General features: G+C 42.2%; 1 long non-coding RNA gene across 4 annotated transcripts in view; it reads left to right on the forward strand.

Moving 5' to 3' along the window:
* Positions 1-22431, forward strand: part of LOC135203103 (uncharacterized) — a 258246-nt gene that overhangs the window by 210151 nt on the left and 25664 nt on the right. For 3 of the 4 annotated variants that reach the window (XR_010311862.1, XR_010311861.1, XR_010311863.1), the window contains 2 exons: positions 13050-13185; positions 16469-16630. This is a non-coding gene — a long non-coding RNA (uncharacterized LOC135203103). Of the gene's footprint in view, positions 1-3026; positions 3138-13049; positions 13186-16468; positions 16631-22431 lie in introns of all 4 variants that reach the window. The other variant, XR_010311860.1, reaches the window with a different exon arrangement.

Raw genomic sequence — 22431 nt, forward strand, 5'->3', positions numbered from 1 at the left:
AATAGCTCCACAACACTCGCATTTTTTTTTTTTTTTTTGCTTTAAAATTAAATTGTCTTTGAGCATATTCAATCACAACTTCTTTACCACCACTAGACAAGTAATGATATAATTCACCGTAGACCACATTGCACTGCAAACAATCGGTAGGAAATCGAAGGTCTGTCAAAATTAATGCCAGAAGGGCCAGCCACTACCTATGCCATACCTACAGGAAGACAAAATGCCGGTGTTTGTTTCATTATTCGAGTATTCAGTCAAACAAGGATACCAGTGGACACTGGACAGGTAACTTTATTACTCCGCTGAAATGCTAGTGAAACTTAGTTTTCGACTAAAGTCGTTCGTAATTGGTTATGAAACCCATGACGTCATAACGATGTCACACCTCTCAGCCAATAATGAGTAACTGGAACTCCTTTTGTTTGCGTAAGAAAGTAAGTTAGAGGGCTCATTAAAAGTAAACATTACCGTAGAGGAAACACCTCTCCCTTAGGACTTTAGAAAAATTTTTCGATTTTTTTTTTTTGGTTTTTCAAAAAACTTAATTTTTTTTGTTTTTTTTTCTTTCTGTAAGTATGCATTAGCGACAATAATGTATTGAGAAGAAGTGTTTTGTTATCACTTCCTTAACATGGTGAACTAAGTTAAAATACGCTACATTATTAATGTCCATAAATAAAATGATACCATTTATTTTTTCATACAGTTTTAGTGCTTTTGATGAAGCAATTTTAATCTTTTGGGGGTCAACTGTCATTTACCTCCTATCTTGACCTAACAGTGATTGGGAATTTGGGGGTTTTTGGTTGGGGGAGAGTACACACAAAGCAGCCATGTTTGTGTTCTGGTAGAGGGCGACGGATACACAAACCCTTGGATGCTCGGAGCCATGTGTTCCACAGAGGGAGCAGCTAGGGATGGTCAGTTGGGGGGGGGGGGGGGGGTTAGAAGGTACAAGTTGTTTTAGAAGGGATGGGGTTAGGTGTAGAAACTTAAACAAATAACAATTGATCAACAAAGACTCCTACATCAAAAGCACAAAAACTTTAGGAAAAATCAATTTCCAAGGTTAAAGCAGGCCTGGAGACATTACGTAGAATGACCTTGCCAAGAATAAGGTTTTAACAATGACTGTAAATCACAGCAGCACTTACCTTAAGCAGTGAACACAAGAGTCTTCAATTGTTCCTCATATGGGGTAGGCACAAACCCAATGTTCTCAATGAAAATTGTGTAACAATGGTATAATGCTAATATTTCAATGTAATTACTGTAATGATATAAACTGAAATCATGTCAACACCTGTAATTCAATGGGGAAAATTCAGTTGATTTAAGAATAAAAAGACCGCATTGTTGACTAGACCGTAACTCGCAGTTAACTAATGTAAAAAAACAAAATTGACTTAGATGTACTGGGTGAGTGACCAGGCCTGTGATTGGCCCCACCACAGGGTAGGGGTTGAAGGAGGACAGCAATGTTTTAGGGAGTGGGGGAACACCGCTTCGCACCTTATCCACAATTTTAAAAGGTTCTTGGTAAGAAGGGTTGTGCTGGTAAGAGGTAATAATTGCACTGCGCGTGTTAAGGGAAGTTAGCAATGTTCAAGTGGGTGTCGGAATGGTGTTCGCACCTTATCCACACTTTTAAAGATTCTTGGCATGAAGGATAGTACTGGTAGGAGGTAATATTACACTGCGCGCCCTCACCACAGAAGTTAAAGGAGGTTAGCAATGTTTAAGTGGGTGTTGGAATGGCGCTTTGCACCTTATCCACAATTTTAAAAATTCATGGCATGAAGGGTTGTACTGGCAAGAGGTAATATTGCACTGCACGTGCTCATCATGGGTTACAGGAGGTTAGCAATGTCTAAGGGAGTGGCAGAATAGCTCTTTGCACTTTATCCACAATTTTGAAGATTCTTGGCAAGAAAGGTTGTAGTACTGGCAAGAAGTAATATTGCTCTGCGCACGCTCACCGCAAGTTACAGGAGGTTGTAACATGATTGGTTGGATACATGTTTGTCGGTCTATCCCCCAAGAAAAAACCCCACTATTTCCCTCACATAGAATTCGGTGTGTGAACCAAAAGCTCCCCTATAACATGGCACATGTGCCGTAGCATTTGGTATAGTAGTAGTAGTCGTATTAGTAGTAGTAGTAGCTGAAATTTGACTGAAACTGCTACAATTTTTGTTTATTAGTCGTCTATTTGCACTTGTATTTTGTGATCCAAACATCATATAGAACAGAAATAATACAATAACATACTACAACCTTCTCCCAGGTGATTTACCCCACCCATAACCTCACTTTTTTATCAGTCACCTTTACTGTAGGATAGTTCTGGGGTAATAATTCTCCCCATGGTTTCCCCCCACCCCCCCCAAAACCCCATATTCCCAATGGGTCATCCTTACCGTTAGGATAGAATTCTAAGGTAAAAAATTATATCCAACCCAACCAACAGTAAAATTGTTAATAAGAAACTGAAATAGTATATGCAAATTCCAAAGAAATTCCCTCACTGCAGAGTTATTAGCTAGATATACCTTCCCTTAATTATTAGCTGTAGTGGTTAGAAAACAAAAATAAGTGTTTCGTCCTCCATCAGTGTTGTTCCCATAGACATGAGTTGAATTTTATTTTTACTCAACCGTCAGAAGTGAAACAAATTGCTAATACTACCAGATTTTTCTTACTGTTAAACTAATGTTTCAGTAGCCTAATACAGTGTTAAGAATGTCAGTATTAGTAGGCACTGGCAAATAATTACAAGAGATATTCACTGTAATTCCTTTTGAAAGAATGTATTGTGGTCCCTGTAACTGTAGTATGATTCTTATTTTTAATTTTCAGTATCAATGAACTCTGTATCACATGAAAATACAGTATGTGAATTATGATTAGGTGCAGTAATTGTGTATCATACTAGTTTTTCTTGAATCCCTTATTACCTCATCTTCATATACGTACAGTAATTTATACTATAACTTCTACACAATTTTGCCTAATTTGAATAGGTGTCAGTACCTGAACAAATTAAATTAATACCAAAATCCTGAGAATCCTATGTGCAAATGTTTCAAGAAGAGAAAACTTTCAAGCTCTGGCAGAGGACAGATGGAGAACAGGTGAGAGGTGTCAGAAAGAAAAAGCTTGCTTGAAAAACTAAATTCAAAGTACTGAAGTGTCTCTTGATATATTGCAAATAACCCAAAGGATAGAAAACTGTTTACCTATTCTCCTGCAGTCAACACCATTTTGGATGGATTACAATACATAGGCTAGTGGCTTTGCAACCAGTATGTTAACTGGTTTACTGGTAGCCTAGGTTAGTTTTATGGTTGTCTATTCCTTATGTTTAAGTACTGTACTGACTAGTTTGTTGTTAACAGAGTTGGGTATGCTCTTAACCCCAGTCCACTGTAAGTATAGCAAGGCCTTAGAAGGCTAAAAACCCTGGTAAACCTACTGGTCCCAGAGTGCCTCTTATCTTTCCCTGAAGAATGTAACATGTTTCCCAATTACTGTCTGTCCTTTAAAACATTCAGTTGTAAGATTGGATAAAAGGAACCTCTTATGTTCCCCCAGACCTTTAATTCAAGGCGCCAGTTGATGTTCTCAAGGTGACTCGGAGAGATTGACAGGATGCCAGAAAACTTTCAATCAATCAATATATCAGAGATTGACTTGGGCTTCTCGAGTGCCATCACTTTTTTGTTTTGTTCATGAAACTTACCTGTCAGATATATATATAGCTGTATTCTCCGAAGTCCGACAGAATTTCAAAACTCCCGGCACACGCATTGGTCGGCCAGGTGGTTAGTACCCATTCCCGCCGCTGGGAGATGGGTATCAGGAACCATTCCCATTTTCTAATCAGATTTTCTCTGTCACCGGTACTGTAAACACCTGTTTTCAACCACCTCCGTCTTAGGATTTTGAAACTTCATTGCCGCTTAAGTATCCTAATTGTTTTTTGGTTTATTAACTTGGATTTGTGGCTAGGCATACGCTATCATAAATTGATTTAAATTTGATTTTTCATGGCTTAAGATGTCTGAATCTAGTTTGGCTAGTTTCAGACTTTGTTGTCTGCAAGGGGTAAGGTGAGACTAACAAAACCTTCGGTAGATCCTCACTTAGTATGCACGACGTGTACATGTTTCTTTGTTGAAAGATCAATGTAATTAGTGTGATGTTTGACTGATTCCGAAGGAAGATGTATGATTCGTATGTACGCAAATTAGAGCGTGATAGAATCAGGAGGTCTTCCTCCAAGACTGCATCAGTAAATAGAAGTCAGGGTAATGAACCTACTAACCTCCTGTAGACTTTATTTTGCCTAACCCTGTGGTATGGCCTACGGGCCTAGAGGAAGTGTCTGCGAGAGGTAATGCCCTTTCTGTTATGGTGGATTCTATCCGTAATCTTGGAATCTAAAGTGCTCGCTTTTCAATCAGTGTTGTGAGTGTAGTGATGTTGTTAGTGCCCCTAGTGTCGTGGAGGAGGCGTCAGATCGGTCCTATAACGCCTCTAGGTCTAGACCTCTGTCGGACTCCCAGGACTCAGGGAGTGGTCAAGTCGAAAACCGAAGGAGGGTTACGGGTTCTCCCCACCGATCTGGCGTCCCTTCGGCAGGACCTGAAGACACTTCCCAGGCTGCCAAAGATCATGCACGTGCACGAATCCTGAAGGATTTCTTCTCGTCCTCCCTCTCTCTCGTCATGCAATTGCTATCGTCGCCTTAACATTGTGACGTCTTTCCACCACAGAAGGAAAATAGGACGTCATCGCAGCAGGACGCTTTTAAGCGCCCAGATCGCTATCATTGTTACTGTGAGAAGGAAGAAGGCGTCCCCCTGCCCCTCGTCTTCTCACAGGATCAGCCCTTCTCGGTTGGCCTCGTTTTCGCCAAGAGAAGGGCAAAACACATTTACCGCAGGAAGGATTCGAGGCTGTCTGTCAAGTCAGGCAGTCTCCTTCTCCTTCTCCTCCTTCTCCTCGCTCGTCGCCTTCTACATCCTCGCTCCCAAGAATGCACAGGCGTCCTTTTGAGGTCGATGAGCGTGACAAAGACGCAAGATGTCGAACAGGCGGCCGTCGTCTTTGTCAGGAGTTGCGAACGTCCATAAGACTCGTTCTGACGACGATCACCGTACATCTGCTTATGACGCTAGCGCATTTTATAAGTGGCGCGCCCCTCGCAAGGACGCCTCTCAAGTTGCTCGTGTTGATGCTTTTGGGTCCGCTGTGTCACGTCATGGAAGCTCTCCATGACGCTTCTCTTGATGTTCGTTGCTCTCCTCTTTGGGACGCTCTTCAAGACGCTCACAAGGACGTTATGCAGGACGCTCAGCGTTCTATACATCAAGATGCTCGGCAGGACCCTCGAGAGGACTCCTCTCAGGATGCTTGGCGTTCTATGCAATCAGGACGCTCGGCAAGGCCCTTGCAAGGATGCCTTTCGGAACGCTTGGCGTTCCCTTTTTGCGCGAGTTTCTGGAAGTGTTCATTTGCCTTACAAAGACGTAAGATGTCACACAGGCGACCGTCGCCTTTGTCAGAAGGTAAGGAAGGTCCTTAAGGCTCGTCTTGAAGACGATCGCCGTCCGTCTTCTTATAGTGCTCACGCACTTCAGGAGCGGCATGTGGCTCTCCATGACGCCTCTCAGGTGGCCTTTCATGCATCAGGACGCTCGGCAAGATGTTCGCTGAGATGCCGTTCAGAACACTTGGTGTTCTGTGTACCAATACGCTCGGCAAGACACTCGCGAGGACGACTTTTGAAGACGGAAGACGCTCGACGTCATAAACATCGAGACGTTCGCCAGGACGCTCGCCAGGACACTTTTGAAGACGCTTGATGTCTTACACATCTGGACGCTAGCGAGGACGCTTTTGAAGACGCTCGGCGTCCTACATGTCATGACGCTCGGCAGAGCACTTGCCAAGACGTTCTTCAGAACGACAGGCGCCCTAAGCATCAAGACGTTTGGCAGGACTCCTGCAAGAACGCTTGTCAAGAGGACGCTCTTCAGGACTCTCCACAGGACGTTCCTTTACAGGAACTTAATAAAGATTCGGAGTTGGCGGTGAGGCATACCCGAACTTCTTCTTCGAATCCTCCTTCAGATAGAGGACCCCTGTTACGAACGGGACCTCAGGGTTTGATTATCGGCCTTTACCGGAACTTTGCAAAGCTTCGGAGGTGCTATTAAGCATTTCCGACTTTCGTGTTTGAACCCTACTTCAAGTAGGAGACCCCCTTTTACGAGGTGATAGCAAGAGGAGGTGTCTCAGGGTTTCATTGCTTTGCAGTCGGTTAGGGACCCTTCTCCTTTTCCCGTAGGGAGAAAGAGTCCTCGAGCGACTCGCAACCTGCGAACGAAGACGCCTTCTGTAAGACTTGTTTGTTAACAAGTTTTGGCCCTCGGTCCCTTGCTCTCCTCTCTCGCAGTGTGCTTCGTCGAAGAAGAGGAAGTAGCCTGGTCTCGTCAAGATGTCCACTTCGCTTTCTACAAAGGGAGCGTTCAAAAGAATCCATGACTTGATGAACTCCAGGAAAACGCAAGGCAAGACTTCCTTTGCCCTACTTCCAACAAGGTTAAGCGTAGTAGCAGGAATCCGATATGAAACGGGAGAGGAAGCTGGTTGGAGAGTTCCTTCCTCTTCCCAGGACAATTTTGCCAGCCAGATAGATCATCTGAAAGGGCTGTTCAGGACGATGGATAATTTTAGCTCCTAGATTGGTATTTCGGAGCCCTGGACCTGCAGTCTCGGGGCCCTGACTCTCTTTCTCTAGAATAACTATCCAACCTGCATGTATAAGTAGTCAGGTTGGTTCTGATGAGCTGGCATCTAGAAGAAAATACTAGTAAACTTTAAGCAAATTTCGTTGTCATAAAACGCCTCTTCTGCGTTCGGGACTGCGCTGCCGAAGGGGAACATTAGGGTCCTACCTACCGTAAGCCCAGTCTCTGACCAGAAATCCTGCCCTTTCCTCGATTTTTGCGAGAATCGGGAAGACTTTATGCTCGAATACTTGGATTACTTTGTCATGTAAGTGGGTTTCCCCCATTGACAAGATACTAAATGTTTTGTCAAGTAAGTGGGTAACCCCTCATTGACGAAATATAGACTTTGTCACGTAAATGGGTTAGTTCTCATTGACAAAGAACTCTATAACATTTTATCGCGTAAGCGGATAAGCTCTCATTGATAAGATTCGGAAGAGCTCTCATTTATTTGCAGAGGCTCGTCCAGGAAAAAGACTTGTAGACTACGTCCATGAAGTCTATGTCCAATATACATAAGAAGCTTGAGCTGTCCTCTTCGGTCCTCGGTTCTCACTTGAGGACCTTCTACGACTAGTACTAAATTCGTTCTCTTGGCTAGGAGAACGAAGACAGTCGATTTCCATTCTCTCTCTTCCTCGTCAAGGAAAGAATGTAGTAGAGAATTAGCTGTCCAAATGACTACAATACTCTACGTATTTTACCTATGCGTTATATTACTACTGTATGGTTCAAGTCATATACGCATAACTTAGTTACCTCTACGGATGGCAACCGAAAGGACTATTATTCTAAGTGCATTTAATCGGTACTCCTTGCAACCTTCCAGGAGTTTCCGGTTTCCCTTTTAGATTTTAAGGTATTGTTACGACAACACCAACTCAGCTTCTGTATTTAGCGAATTCTGTTTCGCTTAAATATGCCTGCTTGAGAGTTTTCTTTCGTCTTGATAATAACAACCGTTTTTTTTTTCGTAGAATGGAGTAACTGGCAACTCAGGCATAATAGTGCGAGACGGCGAACGTAGGCTGCTGTCACTGTAGACCAACTCGGTACCAGCTAGTTCTCTGCCATGCACGGTCGGTTACGTCTCTCTCCTGCGGGATTGACTGACTAACCGTATCTCTGCCCTACAATCACGGACTTTAGCCTCGGGTTGAGGGGAATTCTAGCGTGCATGAATGAGCATCGCCTTCGTTTTGCGAAGAAATTTTCAACAGAGATATCTCTTAGACCTTTTCGGTGCTGTTTACCGCACTGTAACAGAATTCTGTACAAGTCTACCGTGGCATAACACTATATAATGCTCTCCTGCTTATGCAAAGCGCAGCCTTATTAGGGAAGGAAGCATGCTCAGTGAGGGAATGGATGAGTCTGCTGGGGACCATTTCCTCGCTAGAGAAGTTTGTTTCCCTGAATAGACTGCAATTCAGACCTCTACAGTTTTTCCTACCGGAAAACTGAAATAACATCGAAGATCTAGAAATGATTCTGAACATCTCTCAGTAGGTCAAGGATCACCTCAGGTGATAGCAAGAGGGTGCCAGGCATCCGACAGGGTACAGATGTCCTGGCACATAAGATAAAGAATTGGAAGCAATTCGGTTGGCGCTCCAGTTCCTCAAAGAACGAGTTTTTGGCCGAGTGGTCCAGATCAACTCGGGAAAATTCCACTCGGGAAAATTCCACAGCTCTCATATATCTCTAGAAGTATCGAGAAACACATTCTTCGTCCCTGTTCGGGTTAATGAGAGAAAGCCTGTTATGAGCACAGGCTTGGAACGTAAAGGTGGGTACACATGTGCGAACCGAACCTTGTATTGTAACCGATTCTTGTAACAAAAACGCAAGTGTGGACGGTTCCTCGAACCCGAACCCCGAACCCACGAGGTTCGAGGCTCCGTTCACCCTCTGTCCCGGCAATTGTCGGTTTTTGGGGCCCGAATCAAAGGGAGGTCTCTTTGCGCGTTACGCCATGTGTGGACGGGACCTGTATTACACGCGTATCAACAGAGGTTGCTGAACTTGTTAACACCGACTATGAACAAGGCCGTCCATAGTAGAGTCCCTTGTTTTGGTCAGTCAGTACGTATATGTCTACCATGGCTGATTGGAGTGAGGAAGAGGTCCTTCAATTTATTAGTTATTACGAAGAAAAGACTTTACTGTGGCCAGAAACTTCATGGAATCTCATGTCAGCGAGTAATTCCCGACCACTGTATTCTACCCTTCTAGTATATAACCTTGATTGCCACCATCTTCTTTTATTTCGCTTCAACTTCGTTAAATAATTATATAAATATACGCGGCAGCTGCTACTTGCATGGTGGCCATTGTCGGTAAACAACCCAGACAGAGACAGACTGATGATTGCAGTGGATTGAAATGAAGTTACGTGCTTAACGTGGTTACGGTTCGTCCTCAACATTTTGACACCTTGTAACCGTATATGCGTAACTCCGTTACACATACAAGGTTCGGCTCTCACGTGTGTACCCACCTTAACGATCCTCAAGAGGTTCGTTGCACGATTGCAGCACGTCCGTGCGGATCTTCTCGATAGACTGCAGCAATTACTGACGTCTGAGTAAAATCTTCGCTTAGAAGTGTGTCGAGATTTGTGGAGACGTTGGGGATGTCCTTTCATAGATCTCTTCGCAATGTTGAAGACGAAGAGGCTTCTTCTAGACTGCTCCCTTATTCTCGATCCGAGAGCAGTAGCAATAGACGCCATCCTATAGTATTGAATGGGGATAGATGTTTAGTCTCTTTCCCCCTATTCAAACTCTTAGGAGATGTAATAAGATAATTTCATGCGTCAGAGGGAGCGAGAATGACGCTGATCGCCCCATGTTGGCCTCCGAGAGGCTGGATTCACAGAGGTCACGTCCTTCCTAGAGCACTTTCCAAGGACCCTTCCCGAGAGAGTCGGTCTACTCTAACAGCCTCAAAACCTCTCCGCTCTGAGTCTGACTGCGTTCAGACTGTCGAGAAGTTGACCAGAATGAGAAGATTTTCAAGACTAATGGCAATTGTCATTGCCAAGGCAAAGAAGTGCTGCCTATTTTGCAGTGTACCAATTGGAGTGGGCCATTTCTGGAGATAGTGCAGGAAGAATGGCTTTTCCTCCACCTTGACCTTTGTGAATTACATTACAGTCTTCCCTTTCCGTCTGAAGAATGGGATAAGCGGGCAGTTCCAACTATTAAAGAATACGGAAGTATGTTGTTGACGGCCTTTAGGCTCAGAAATTTGGATCTGTCGAACAATAAAGCCCTTCACGATCTTTGAAGTCTGTGGAAATCTCGAAACTGTCTAGATCGAAACTTCCGGCATGGAACTTAGACATAGTCTGAAGTTCCTGATGTCAAAGCATTTTGAACCTTTCCTTTCTGTAAACTTAATGCACATGACCAGAGGCTAATTTTCTAACCGTTCTAGCTACAACAAAGAGGGTTAGTGAGGTTTAAGCCATCATCAGACGTTTTGGCTTTAGAGGACATAATGCGGCGTGTTCTCTAAGCCTTCCATTCTTGCCTAAGAATGAAAACCCGTCTAATCCTTGGCCCAGAAGCTTGGAGATCAAGGGGATGGCACAAATTATTGGGCAAGAGCCAGAGAGAGTCCTGTGCCCTGTCGGGACTCTCAAGTTTTATCTAGATAAAACTAAAAGTCGAGGTCCTTCGGACAATCTGCGGTGTTCCGTAAAAAGACCAGACTTGCCCATGTCGAAGAACGCCCTGGCCTTATTGTTAAGTTCTTTCAAAGAGGCTCATTCGTCATGTTTGGACAAAGATTTTAAACCTTTAGAGTAAATGCTCACGAGGTGAGGGCGCGGCCTCGTAAGCATTTCAACAGAGCATAGCACTCAGTAACATACTGAGTGCCGCGTTTTAGCGAAGCAACTCTGTGTTCGCTTCACACTCCCTGAGAGATGTGAGGACGTCATATGAGATCTGCGGCTCTCTAGGGCCATACGTGTCCGCAGACACAATCTTGGGGGCAAGAAGTACCACTCATCCTATCCTGTAGAAAATGGTTAGGAATAGCTGTTAATTTTAGTTGTTGGGTCGCTGCCAATGGCGGACTTCTCATTTCTTAAGCCTTAGTTAAAACATCCTTAACTTTGGCTAGGTTGGTCAGGTGATGATTTATATTACTTCTTAGTCCTCATGGTATGGTCAATATGGTCTAGTCACATTGTGGTCACGCTCCCGTTGACAGATCATCTAGAACTCACCAGCTATACAGGTCACTACCTTGCTGGAGAGACTAGTAAAGCAAAAGCCGACTTGGGTGACAGTAATCACGAAGTCAGCAATGCTAACAGGTGGAACCAAGATGTCAATCATCTGCATGCAATTTGTTTCCTAAAATCATTCAATTCTGTCCTTTCCTACCTCCAATGGTGGGATTCAGCTATATATATATATCTGACAGGTAAGTTTCATGAACAAAATGATATTGTTATGATACAATAAAGTTTGTTCATACTTACCTGGCAGATATATATAATCAAGTACCCACCCACCTCCCCTCATGGGACAGGGGCATTAGAAAATCTGAATAGAAAATGGGAATGGTTCCTGATACCCGCCTCCCAGCGGCGGGAATGGGTACTAACCACCTGGCCGACCACTGCGTGTGCCGGAAGTTTTGAAATTCTGTCGGACTTCGGAGAATACACCTATACTATATATATCTGCCAGGTAAGTATGAACAAACTTTATTGTATCATAACAATATCATATTAACTACTCTCAAGTTTTTGTTGCCTCGCCTAGTTATGGATGAACTTATTTTGCATAGAATTGGTAGTAGGTCTTTTAAAATGCCTAAACTTTGACTTACAGAAGTAGATATAAAATAAAATTTAGAATCCAGAAATCCTTAATGGCCTTCATGAGGAGGAGAGGGCATCTTTTCTTAGTTCATGGTAAGGGAATTAGTTGCCCCTTGATGCTAAGGGATTTTAAAATAACCGCAGGGACTCTTCAGAATTTAATATAAATGTGCTGGGATGACAGCCACTTCATAGGACAGTGCCTAAGGATTGCAGGCAGGTTATCATCCATCTCCTTCATACACTAGAACCACCACCTGGTAAGGTTAAAGGTTATGTCAAGTAGATAAAAGCATTCAGTCTTTCTTTTGCAAATTGTTGCTGCTGCTGTCAAGTTACTGATTTGATTTGGTTGTCTTTTATCTAGATGATGCACAGAAAAGGATTGGGACTTTAAAGTGGTCTTGATATGTGGTATGACAATTTTATGACCCTGTTTTTTGGTCATTGCCGCCTCTTTGTAGCCACATGAGTTCTATGATGTTCCCTCATAAAAAAAGCTCTTGCATGCTTTGGATTTTTAGTCTCGTGTTTTCATTTGCTTATCAAATTCATTACATTTGTCTAGTGAGCGTGTGTCGTGTTTGCTGATGTAATACTTCTGAGGGTATGTAACAAGTATGAGGCACTGTTTTGATGACAAGTTCATTAAACCCATTTATAGTCATGCCATTCTTGCATTTCAGAACTTTGGTAGTGGTTTTTGCTTCCCACATAAAATGAAATGCCCTGAATTGGGAGATTCAGTAACTTTGGTACACCAACTTGATCATTGATATCACTGGTATTGAAAGACACTTAATCTTTTTTGTACCGTTCAGGGGTTTTGTGTAAAAGTTCCTCATAAGGTATTGCCTAAAAGTTTCCCCATTTTCACACCACTTAGATTGTGTTGCAATTGTTAGCAGAGTGAAATATACAAAAAATACTTAGGGATAACAAGTAATTAAAAGTCACCCTTCATTTAGTTACAATAACTGGTAAGGTGTGACAAGTAGAAATAGGCTGCAAGTAAAACAGGGATTATAGGATGAAAACTTAATGATTTTGAAAGAAATTTCTTTTAATTACCAAAGTTCTGTTTGGGGCCATAACCACATGGCCTATACATCTATTGGAATTTCAAAAATATTTTTTTATTAACTGCTACTGCAATAGTATTAGAAAAGTACAGTACTATATTAACTTTGATATAGCTTCTCTTGGTTTGTTTGAAACAATTTTTGTGCTAATTTTTAGTGATTTTTTTAAAATTGCCATTTATATTTGGCAAAGATATGGAAGGCTCTTACATTTAATGCAAGAGTTCGGGAGGAGTGGCTACGTAGCTGGCATTTTCTACTTAAGTTGGAAATTTCTTCTCTTGTACATTCTCTTTTTACATGATTTAAAATATTTTTCAGTTGCTGTGTAATGAGTGCAAGAAATGATTGAAAAAACAATTGACAGAGTACTAGCAAAGCTTTGGGAGCTTAACCAGACCATCCAGCTGTTATCCATGCAGTGACTTAACCCAGTTGTCATTTCCTGCTGTAGAATGTAAGTTGAACTTTTGAGTTTGCGTGTGTTAATTATTAAGTATTCGTGCATTTTGAGAAAGTAGTTCTCTTTGAAAATTTATTGAATGGCAAAGATATTAAATTGGTCAGTTATCAAATTTTGTTAGCTTTAAATCAGCATTTATGAAAAATAATTTTTTTGGCCAAATTCAGTTTATATTTTGAGTTTTTCCATTTTTAAACATACAACAGTAATGATACCGTAGTGAGATTCAGATCATAAAAGATTCAGATCATAAAAAATAAATATACAGCAGGTAATGCAAGGACATTATTTACTAACTTCATAAGCAGTAACGCCAAAGTGTGTTGCAACAGACTAGTTGTGGATCCTAAGAATCTTGAAGGGTTCTCTTTCCACCTTTCTAATACTACACTGGGCGCAAGGAAATGCTGACAGCGGAAAAAAAAAATGCATGTAAACATTTTGGTTGTGTTGGTCAGTCTACTGGTTGGCGGGATTTGCTCATACATATGGCAGTTCTAAACACCCTCTAAAGTGTCTGAAAGCACCAGACAGACTCTGCCAACTCGGCTATGGATGAAAATAGATGTATGTCGGACTGCTCCATCGCCCCTTTTTTCCCTACTTTTTGTGTATTTTTGGAGTGCTGTAGCAGTGATACCAACTGCTAACATGGGGCAAAAGAACTTGCTGATGAAGAAAAAACTCGTGCCTTGACACTCCTTGAGCAGGGAGTGTCGGTAATTCGTGTGGCGTGAGATATTGGGACTTAAAGACAAGCCATTTACGTCCTGAAGAATGCTTCTGTGGGACTCCAGCCAGGAGAGGTACCGAAGAGGAAAGCTGGTTCTTGGGGGATCAGAAAGACTTCCCCACATACAGACAAGCTCTTGAAATGTTAAGTTATGAATAATCCATCAATTATAGTAGCTGCCTTAAAGAAAAAGATGCTCACTCGGCTGAAAAATGTTGCCGTTTGTACAATCCAACACCTTCAGAAGAACCTTCACCTTCACTGCTGCCGTGCTGCTAGGAAACCTATTTTTAATGATGATATGAAGAAGAAACGCAAAGCTTTTTGCAAGGAATATCTTGCCTGGACAAGTGAGCAGTGGAGAGGGGTCATGTTTTCGATGAATCAACCTTCAGACTTGTCAGAGCTAAGTCCAAAGTTGTTCTTCGCCCCAAGACTGTGTCGCGGTACTACCAAAATTCACCATGAAAACTGTTAAACATCCATCCAGTGTCATGGTGTGGGGAGCATTTAGTGGTGCAGGTGTTTGAGGTGAACTCCATTTCATGTCAGAAGATGAAACGAACAGTGCTAATTACCTGAATATTTTGAAAGACCACATGATTGACACTTAATGAACATGCATGTCATACTTTTATGCCCACCTCACAGGGGTAAAAAAGTTCAAAAGTGGTTAGCTGACAACACTTAGACTGGCCAGGTAACTCACCTGACCTTAACCCAATAGAAAACATGTGGAAGGTTATGAAAGATAGTGTTTGAGGCCCAGCCATTTAATGTTGAGGAGATGAAGAGGGCCATATGTGATGTGTGGGAGAACTTGGATATGCAATACTTCATTAATTTAGCTGATTCTATGTGTAACAGGCTGAAGCAGGTGTTAGAATTTAAAGGAAACATGATAAAATACAAGCTGATGTCTCAGAACCTCTTCAAATATATAAAAGATTTTGCATTTTTTGTTTTATTGTAGTAAGCCCTAGAAATCCCATATACTAGTACCTTTTCCACTGTTTGTCAAAACTTCCTTTGCGGCCACTGTACAGTGGACCCCTGTATTCGCGGACTCACACATTTGTGGATTTCTCTCTGGAATGTTTCCTTGCATTATTTGCGGAAAATTCACATTCGCAGTATTTTTCCTGAGGTATATCCACAAATTCCTGTTTTTTTTTATCAATTTTGTCATAAAATGCACTTTTTTGTGATAAACCTATTAAAAAAACCAAGTATAACAATTTTAGTGGGTTTTTCTTGAGTTTTAACTAACAAAATAGGCTGTTTTCAGTATTTTTATAGGGGTTCCAACTATTCACGGGGGGGTTCTTGTACGCATCCCCCGCGAATACGGGGGACCACTGTATTGTCATTTTGGGTTTTTGACAAAATTGGGTTACCCAAGATTATCATGATCATCACCTTGTGACAGGTGTCAATGTCTTGCTTCTGTAATTTAACTGCAATTTAGAAGGAATTTGACTTAAGTAACACAGGCAGTCCCTGTTTATTGCTGGACTCTGTTAATGGCTTATTTGTTTGTTTGTATGGTGTTTTTACGTTGCATGGAACCAGTGGTTAATCAGCAACGGGACCAACGGCTTTACGTGACTTCCGAACCACATCGAGAGTGAACTTCTGTCACCAGAAATACACATCTCTGACCCCTCAGTGGAATGCCCGAGAATCAAACTTGCGGCCACCGAGTTCGATTCTCTGGCATTCCACTGAGGGATCATTGGTGATAAGGTATTGTGGGGCTTGTCTAGCACTATAGATTTAGCAATTTATGGCACACAAGGGCCAAGTTTCGGTTATCGGCGCCACAATGTGCTGATAATGGATGGTGCCGTAAGCGCTATAAATTGCCGAGTTTCGGTTAATGGTGGTTTTCGCTTATCAGCTCCCCGCTGGGAACGGAACCCCGCCAATAACTAGGGACTGCCTGTGTAGATATTTTCTTTTCATGTACTGTATTGTTCAATGTTGATTATGTAAAAAATCATTTAATACCACCAAGTCATACCAAGTCCAGGGTTGCTGTTTTGAGGAATTTCATCCATTAGTGTGGCTTTCTGGTGACATCTGGCAACCCTCCATGGCTTTTCCGACCACAGGCCACGGCACTGAAGAAAAAAATTCTTCACTTTGCCTTTTTATGTTTTGTTATGAAAATAAAAATATAAAACATATCTTGCTTATTTATACAAATAATTTTATTAAAATCCTTTATTTTTCATCGTCAAAAATACTGAATATTAAGCTAGTGACGTGTAGTTTTCTAACATCACGGAAAATAATTCTACATCGGAAAATACGCATTCTAACCATTAAATCATAAATAAAGTAAAAAAATCAGATGAACTGCATATGGTAACACTGCTAAAAGCCAATGTTGTGAAGAAAAAACTGCATCACTGACCAAGTCAAGTTTTCTGACAGAGAACTTTTGAGTACCCTCGGCAGTGTGTCCCACAAGGCACACTGTAAGCTGTAGCGATTGTTGGAGGTCAAAACACCAGAAATAACCTAGGTTTTTGTTTCCAGGTTCCCAAGGATATTCAAGATCTTTGGTTGAAATTAAGTTTATAAGGAAAGGTCCTGGAAGGGAAATAGTGCATTGAATGACCCACCCAAGTCTACAGCATGGAAGTCGAGTCTTCATCTGTATTACCAATGCCAAGGGAACCATTGAGAATTTTACCATTGGTAAGTTGACAATCATGATACTATTCTTAATTGTAATGAATTATCCTCTATAGACATATGGATAATACAGGCTTAAGGAATAACAGAAACATTTGGTTTTTGTTATTTTATAAGCCTGTATATTATCCATATGTTTGAGTTTCTTACCTAAATGATTGTGTAGATTTAATCAACAGATGGAAAATTTCCCTTTCCTATGAAGAGAAGCCTGTCTACACTTCACTCTTGCTCAGCAGCAGAAGTTGTTGAACTTTTAGTGAGAAACCAAGTAACTTGTAAATTTTGTAGAGTTTAAACCATTTGATGTTTTTAAAGATCATCCCATTTTAACCCAAAATAATAGTGTACAGGTCTTTTATTCCAAAATTAAGCATTGTTATTGAAAGCTAAGTTAACATTTTTCTCTGCTAAGGCAGGCATTCTCAGTCTCTTGTAATTGACAATTTTTAAGTCTTGAATTATCTGAAGTGCTTTTGATCCCTTGCACAAACTTGTAAATTTTTGGTGAATTACTTGTTACGGTTTAGCCTGTTTGGTTTATGGATTTAAATTTTTGAGGAGTAGTAACTATGTTATTTTTACGTTGCATGGAACCAGTGGTTATTCAGCAACGAGACTAATGGCTCTGCTGACTTGCAAACCACGTCGAGAGTGAATTTCTATCACCAGAAATACACATCTCTAACACCTCGATGGAATGGCCGAGAATCAAACTTGCGGCCTCCAAGGTAGCAGGTCAAGACCATACCGATCATACCACGGAGACGATAAAGAAATTTTTGATGAGAAAAAAAATAGGGATCAGTACTTTTTGTGGAAGTTTTCAGAAAAGGATATATTTAATTTCTAGAAATGTTAGATTTTACACCAATTCTCTCTGAATGTTAAGTTTATGAGTGATAGTTTTTTTAAAAGGTATTTGACTGAGAGTAGGATAGTAAAGGGGAGGGGCAGTTGGTATTAACCTCTTCATTACCGAAAGTTTGTTTGGAGGTAGGTGGGTACCACCATTCAAGTCTACTACACCGCACCGGGTGCATAAAGGTGGTATGCGTAGTACCACCAAAACTCCTCTTTTCAGATAGGGACTTCCAATCATTCTGTAATTTCGGTTTGAAGAGTTTGGAGCAAAATAAACAGTATGACACGATGCCAGACGTATGATGAACCCAAAAAAATATTATTATTGCTTATAGTAGTGTGTAGGTGACAGATGAACTGCGTCTCAAACAAAATATCACAAAACCAGACAAGCGTTAAACATGTAATAACTTCTACCCACAAGTGAAAAAACCAGTTGTATCATCATTACTGTATTTATTTATTTATTCACATTACATTTTACAAATAAAAGATATGAACACCAGATAAATGAAGGTAGAAATAAAGCCTTATAGTACTTTATATATATAAAAAAACCAAACCAGAGAAAAAGCGATTTTTTCTGAGGACAAGAAACTTGAAAAATTAGTTTAGATACCCCTGATGACCCCTAAAGTTGTTTTCTGTGATGAAACTAATCTTAGAAAACGTAGAAAATGACATTGACCAATTTTTGAAAGATATACTATAAATTGCGATTTCCATATTTATTGGCGGGGCTTTCGCTTTAGTTTTTGCTCTTTTTTTTTGTTATTACGTGCTTATTTACGGTTCTATTTTGATATACTTTATGTGCATGTTCCAGGTGCGATATACCAACATTCTGTAAGACCGAATTTCTATTCAAGACCGTAGTTTTCTCCACCGACCACCAGTGTCCCTTGTACAAGGGACACTGAGTTTCACATTTTTTTTCATAAAATCATTTATTTTCCCTGTAGGATGATAAAACTAACAGAGAATATGCGTTATTATAGTGCTAATAATACCTGATAATTTCATTAGCCTGTCTTGATTAGTGTATTTTTGGCAAATATTTTACGATCGGCACCCCTCCAAACTTGAGTCACTACTGAGAGATTCAGTTCGGCAGCAAACGCAATGTTTACATTCTGCTCACCACCCGGTAAAGAAGGGGTTAAAGGTTCAAAAACTGCCAGATGTTGAAAGAAGGGGGATGGTCATTGTTCGTTCAGCTTTGTTTTTAAGCCTTAATTTACAAGGTTTGGTGCAACTGGGCTGTTGAGCAATTGAATATTTTCACACATGAAACTTACCGAACAATTACATAGCTATACGCTTCTTACCTTTACGGCAGTCGAAATTCCAAATTTCTCGGCGCTAATTGGCGCTGCTGACGTGTAGGTGATACAACCCCGCCACTTTCGGGGATCCCCGGTACTACTGAGCTTTGCTTGACAATTCGTTTTCTGCCGCCCACGGTGAAACACCTGTGTATTTCGCTGCAGTCAACTGTTCGCCATTTTTGTTTGACACCCGATTTGGTGAAGTACAATTTTCTTGGTTGTTTTTTGTGTTTGACGGCTTAGCTGCTTTCTTTATTCATCTGTTTAGTGTGAGTTATGTCAGATTCAGGTTCATCTGTTAGGTTTTGCAGCGAAGGCTGCAAAACTAGATTAGCCAAGTTATGTTATGACCCACACTGCAAAGTGCGTGAAATGTAGGGGGCAAGAGTGTACTAAAGAGCGTACATGTAATGAATGTGAAGATTAGATGATCAAGGATGGAAGAGTTTTTTGTCTCATCTTGATAAGATGGAAAAAGATAGGAAAAGAAAGGCAGCCATTAGGGCTGATAGTAGGGCTAGATTAGAGTCAACTCCTTTGCCGTCAGAGGCAAAGAAGCCCGCTTTGTCTTCTCCTATTTTGTCAAACGTCTCTCCTATTGATAGTCCTCCTACTTCAGTACACCTTACTCCGGCTCAGGTTCCCCATGCTTCTGATTCCGACACCATTGCCCAATTAGAAAATAAGATGGATAGGAAATTTGAGCTGCTTGCTAAATCTGTCATGGATTTAGGTACATCTTTTCGTGAATTTGTGATTAAGTCTGGTGAAGTGAAAAGTGCAAGTGTCGTATCCGAGGAGGCGGCTGTCCGTCCCTCCACGTCTTCTAGACCGAGGTCACTGTCCCGCTCCCCAGCACCTGGGAGAAGACATACCGTGAGTCGAAGGGAGACTGGAAGGGTTTGCCCACGGGCGGCGTCGACTCAGTTGCGTGAATTTCGACTCGATTTCTGTAAAGGGACACCACTGGAAAGGTGTAGAGTGTCTGGTGTAGGTTTGTCGTCGGACTCGGAGGTGTGTTCGCCTGATACAGGGCGAAAGAAGTGGAGTGAAGTGTCACGCCCGTTGAAAAGGCGCGCAGTCCCATTGGATAATTCGTCATCACCTGTGAAGAGAGGGAGGGAAAAGAGTCCTCAACCCTCGTGTAGCTTTTGGGAGAACCCTGTGTATCTTTCGCCTAGTAGAGGTTCGGGTGCTGTTCGCAAACGATCTCGCGAGGTATCAGTGTCGGACTCGCATGGTTTTGTCTCGCCGACTGAAACAAGGAAAGTTTCGACTCGTTCGCCAGCTAACGAGAGAGAGAGTTCGACTGTCGCAAGTTTTTCATCAAGGAAGTTGTCTCCTTCGCCCGCACCATCGGGAGATGATGCAAACAACAAAGAAGAAGCTTTTTTGGAACCGTTGAGACAGCTTCAGGACTTAGTTAAGTCGTTGAAGAAAGTTAAGGCTTTATACGGATGAAGAAGCCAAGCAGATCGACAAAATGTCGGATGGGGAGATCAGTCGGAACAAGAGTCGAAAGCGGCTTCTGCTTACTCCAACTTAATGAAGTTTTTGCTGGCTTCTTATACGGAATTCGAGCCAGCTCCTCTATCTTCGCCTCCTTCTACCTTTGTTAAGGATAGGAAAGTACTTTCGGCGAGTCTACCTAAACTGGTGCTTTCGCAGTCGGCGAAAGAGTCTTCAAAGAAGCAGAGAAGTGGCTGGGAGGAGAAGAGGGAGTCTGGTAAAGCCGCCTTCGCTGTCCCACCGTCCAAGTTACAGAAGACATATAAATTTTATGCTACCGAGGATTACCCCTCTTTGGGAGTCGCTGCCTCTGCCCAAGGGGATTTCTCAGGTCTGGTGGATGCTAACAGAAGGACAGCGTTTTCGTCGGCGAAAATTTTCTTCTCTTCGCCTGATTTCGACCACCTGATTAAGAACCTATTTAAGGTAATAGAAGTTTTCAGCTTCTTAGACTGGACTATTGCTGCATTAGCAAGGAAAATAGAGGATTGTCAGTCTCTGGAAGATAGCTTGGCGACAGACTGGCTGGATGTATTATCGTGTGCCGACAAAGCAGTCAGGGATGGCTCAGGGGAGCTTGCATCTCTTTTACTCTGGCGTCCTTAAAAAGAGAGAACTTTGGTGCTCTTTCACCTCCAAGGGAGTAACTTCTAACCCAGAAGTCTGCTCTCATGTTTTAGCGCCTTTATGTAAGTTAGCATTTTATTCCCTGAACAGGTTATTCAGCAAGTTCTCGCAGATCTAGAGAAAAAGTCTACCAACGACTTATTGACTCATTCGTCGACGCGACGTCCCAAGGAGACACCACCTACAGGAGCTAAAGGGTCACCTCTTCGAAGCAACCTTTTCGCGGAGGAAAGTCTAGATGGCAACCCAGACCAAGGGACTAATTTGCGTCCACAGGCCACAACAGTAGAAACCACCCTCGAGACAGTCGGACAAGTAGGAATTTTTACCCTCACACACCTGTAGGCGCAAGACTCCGCTGTTTTGGCGGGAATGAGTCGAAGAGGGGCGGAACAGTGGGTGATCACAGTATTAAGAGAAGGTTATGTGTATCCCGTTTGTGCAAGATCCACCACTGTCGAGTATTCCATCGCTTAACAGCATACTCGCAGGGATCAGAAAGAGCTTTGGCTCTTGCCAAGGAAGTAGAAGCCCTGATTACCAAGAAGGCCATAGAAATAGTGGAAGACATCTCACCGGCTTTTACAACAGGCTGTTCGTTGTCCCCAAGTCATCGGGGGCTGGAGGCCGGTCCTGGATGTGAGTGCTCTCAATATCTTTGTTCTGAAGACGAAGTTTCGTATGGAAAACCAACCGGTCGGTTATGTCAGCTCTTCGACCAGGAGACTGGATGGTATCGCTGGACATGAAAGATGCATATTTCATGTACCTATTCATCGGAGCTCCAGGAAATATCTACGGTTCGTTTTCGACGGCAGAGTTTATCAGTTCAGAGCGCTCTGTTTCGGACTTTCGACAGCCCCACAAGTATTTACTGATCGAGTCCTGGCCCCGGTAAGTCGATGGTTACATTTGATGGGAATCAATATTGCTTTTTATCTGGACGACTGGCTTCTAAGGTCCGACTCCAGTCTCCAGTGTGTGAGGGATTTAAATCGGACACTAATATTAACACAGCAACTGGGATTAGTAATGAATTTAGAGAAGTCACAGTTAGTACCGAGTCAGAGGATTCCATATTTGGGGATGATTCTGGACTCACAAGTTTTTCGGGTTTTTCTCTCCCCAAGGAGAATAGTCTCCCTCCTTGTGACGGTACGGAAGCTGTTAAACCGCTCGTCCTGCACGGCTCTGGAGTGGATGAGCCTGTTAGGGACTCTCGCTTCGGTGGAGACTTTTGTTACACTTGTCGTCTTCACATGAGGACGCTACAATTCTACCTAAAGGCCAATTGGGACCGGAAAGTTCAACCGGATTCGACTGTTATTCCGATCTCCGAGGAAATCAAGGAAGATCTTCGTTGGTGGTTGTCGGAGGAAAGAGCTCAGGAGGGTTTGTCCCTCGAAAGAACGAATCCAGAGCTAGAAGTTTTATGCCGACGCATCGGACTCAGGATGGGGAGCCCTGTTGGGGAAA

Source organism: Macrobrachium nipponense, chromosome 33 (assembly GCF_015104395.2).
Source record: "Macrobrachium nipponense isolate FS-2020 chromosome 33, ASM1510439v2, whole genome shotgun sequence".
Classification (NCBI taxonomy): domain Eukaryota; kingdom Metazoa; phylum Arthropoda; class Malacostraca; order Decapoda; family Palaemonidae; genus Macrobrachium; species Macrobrachium nipponense.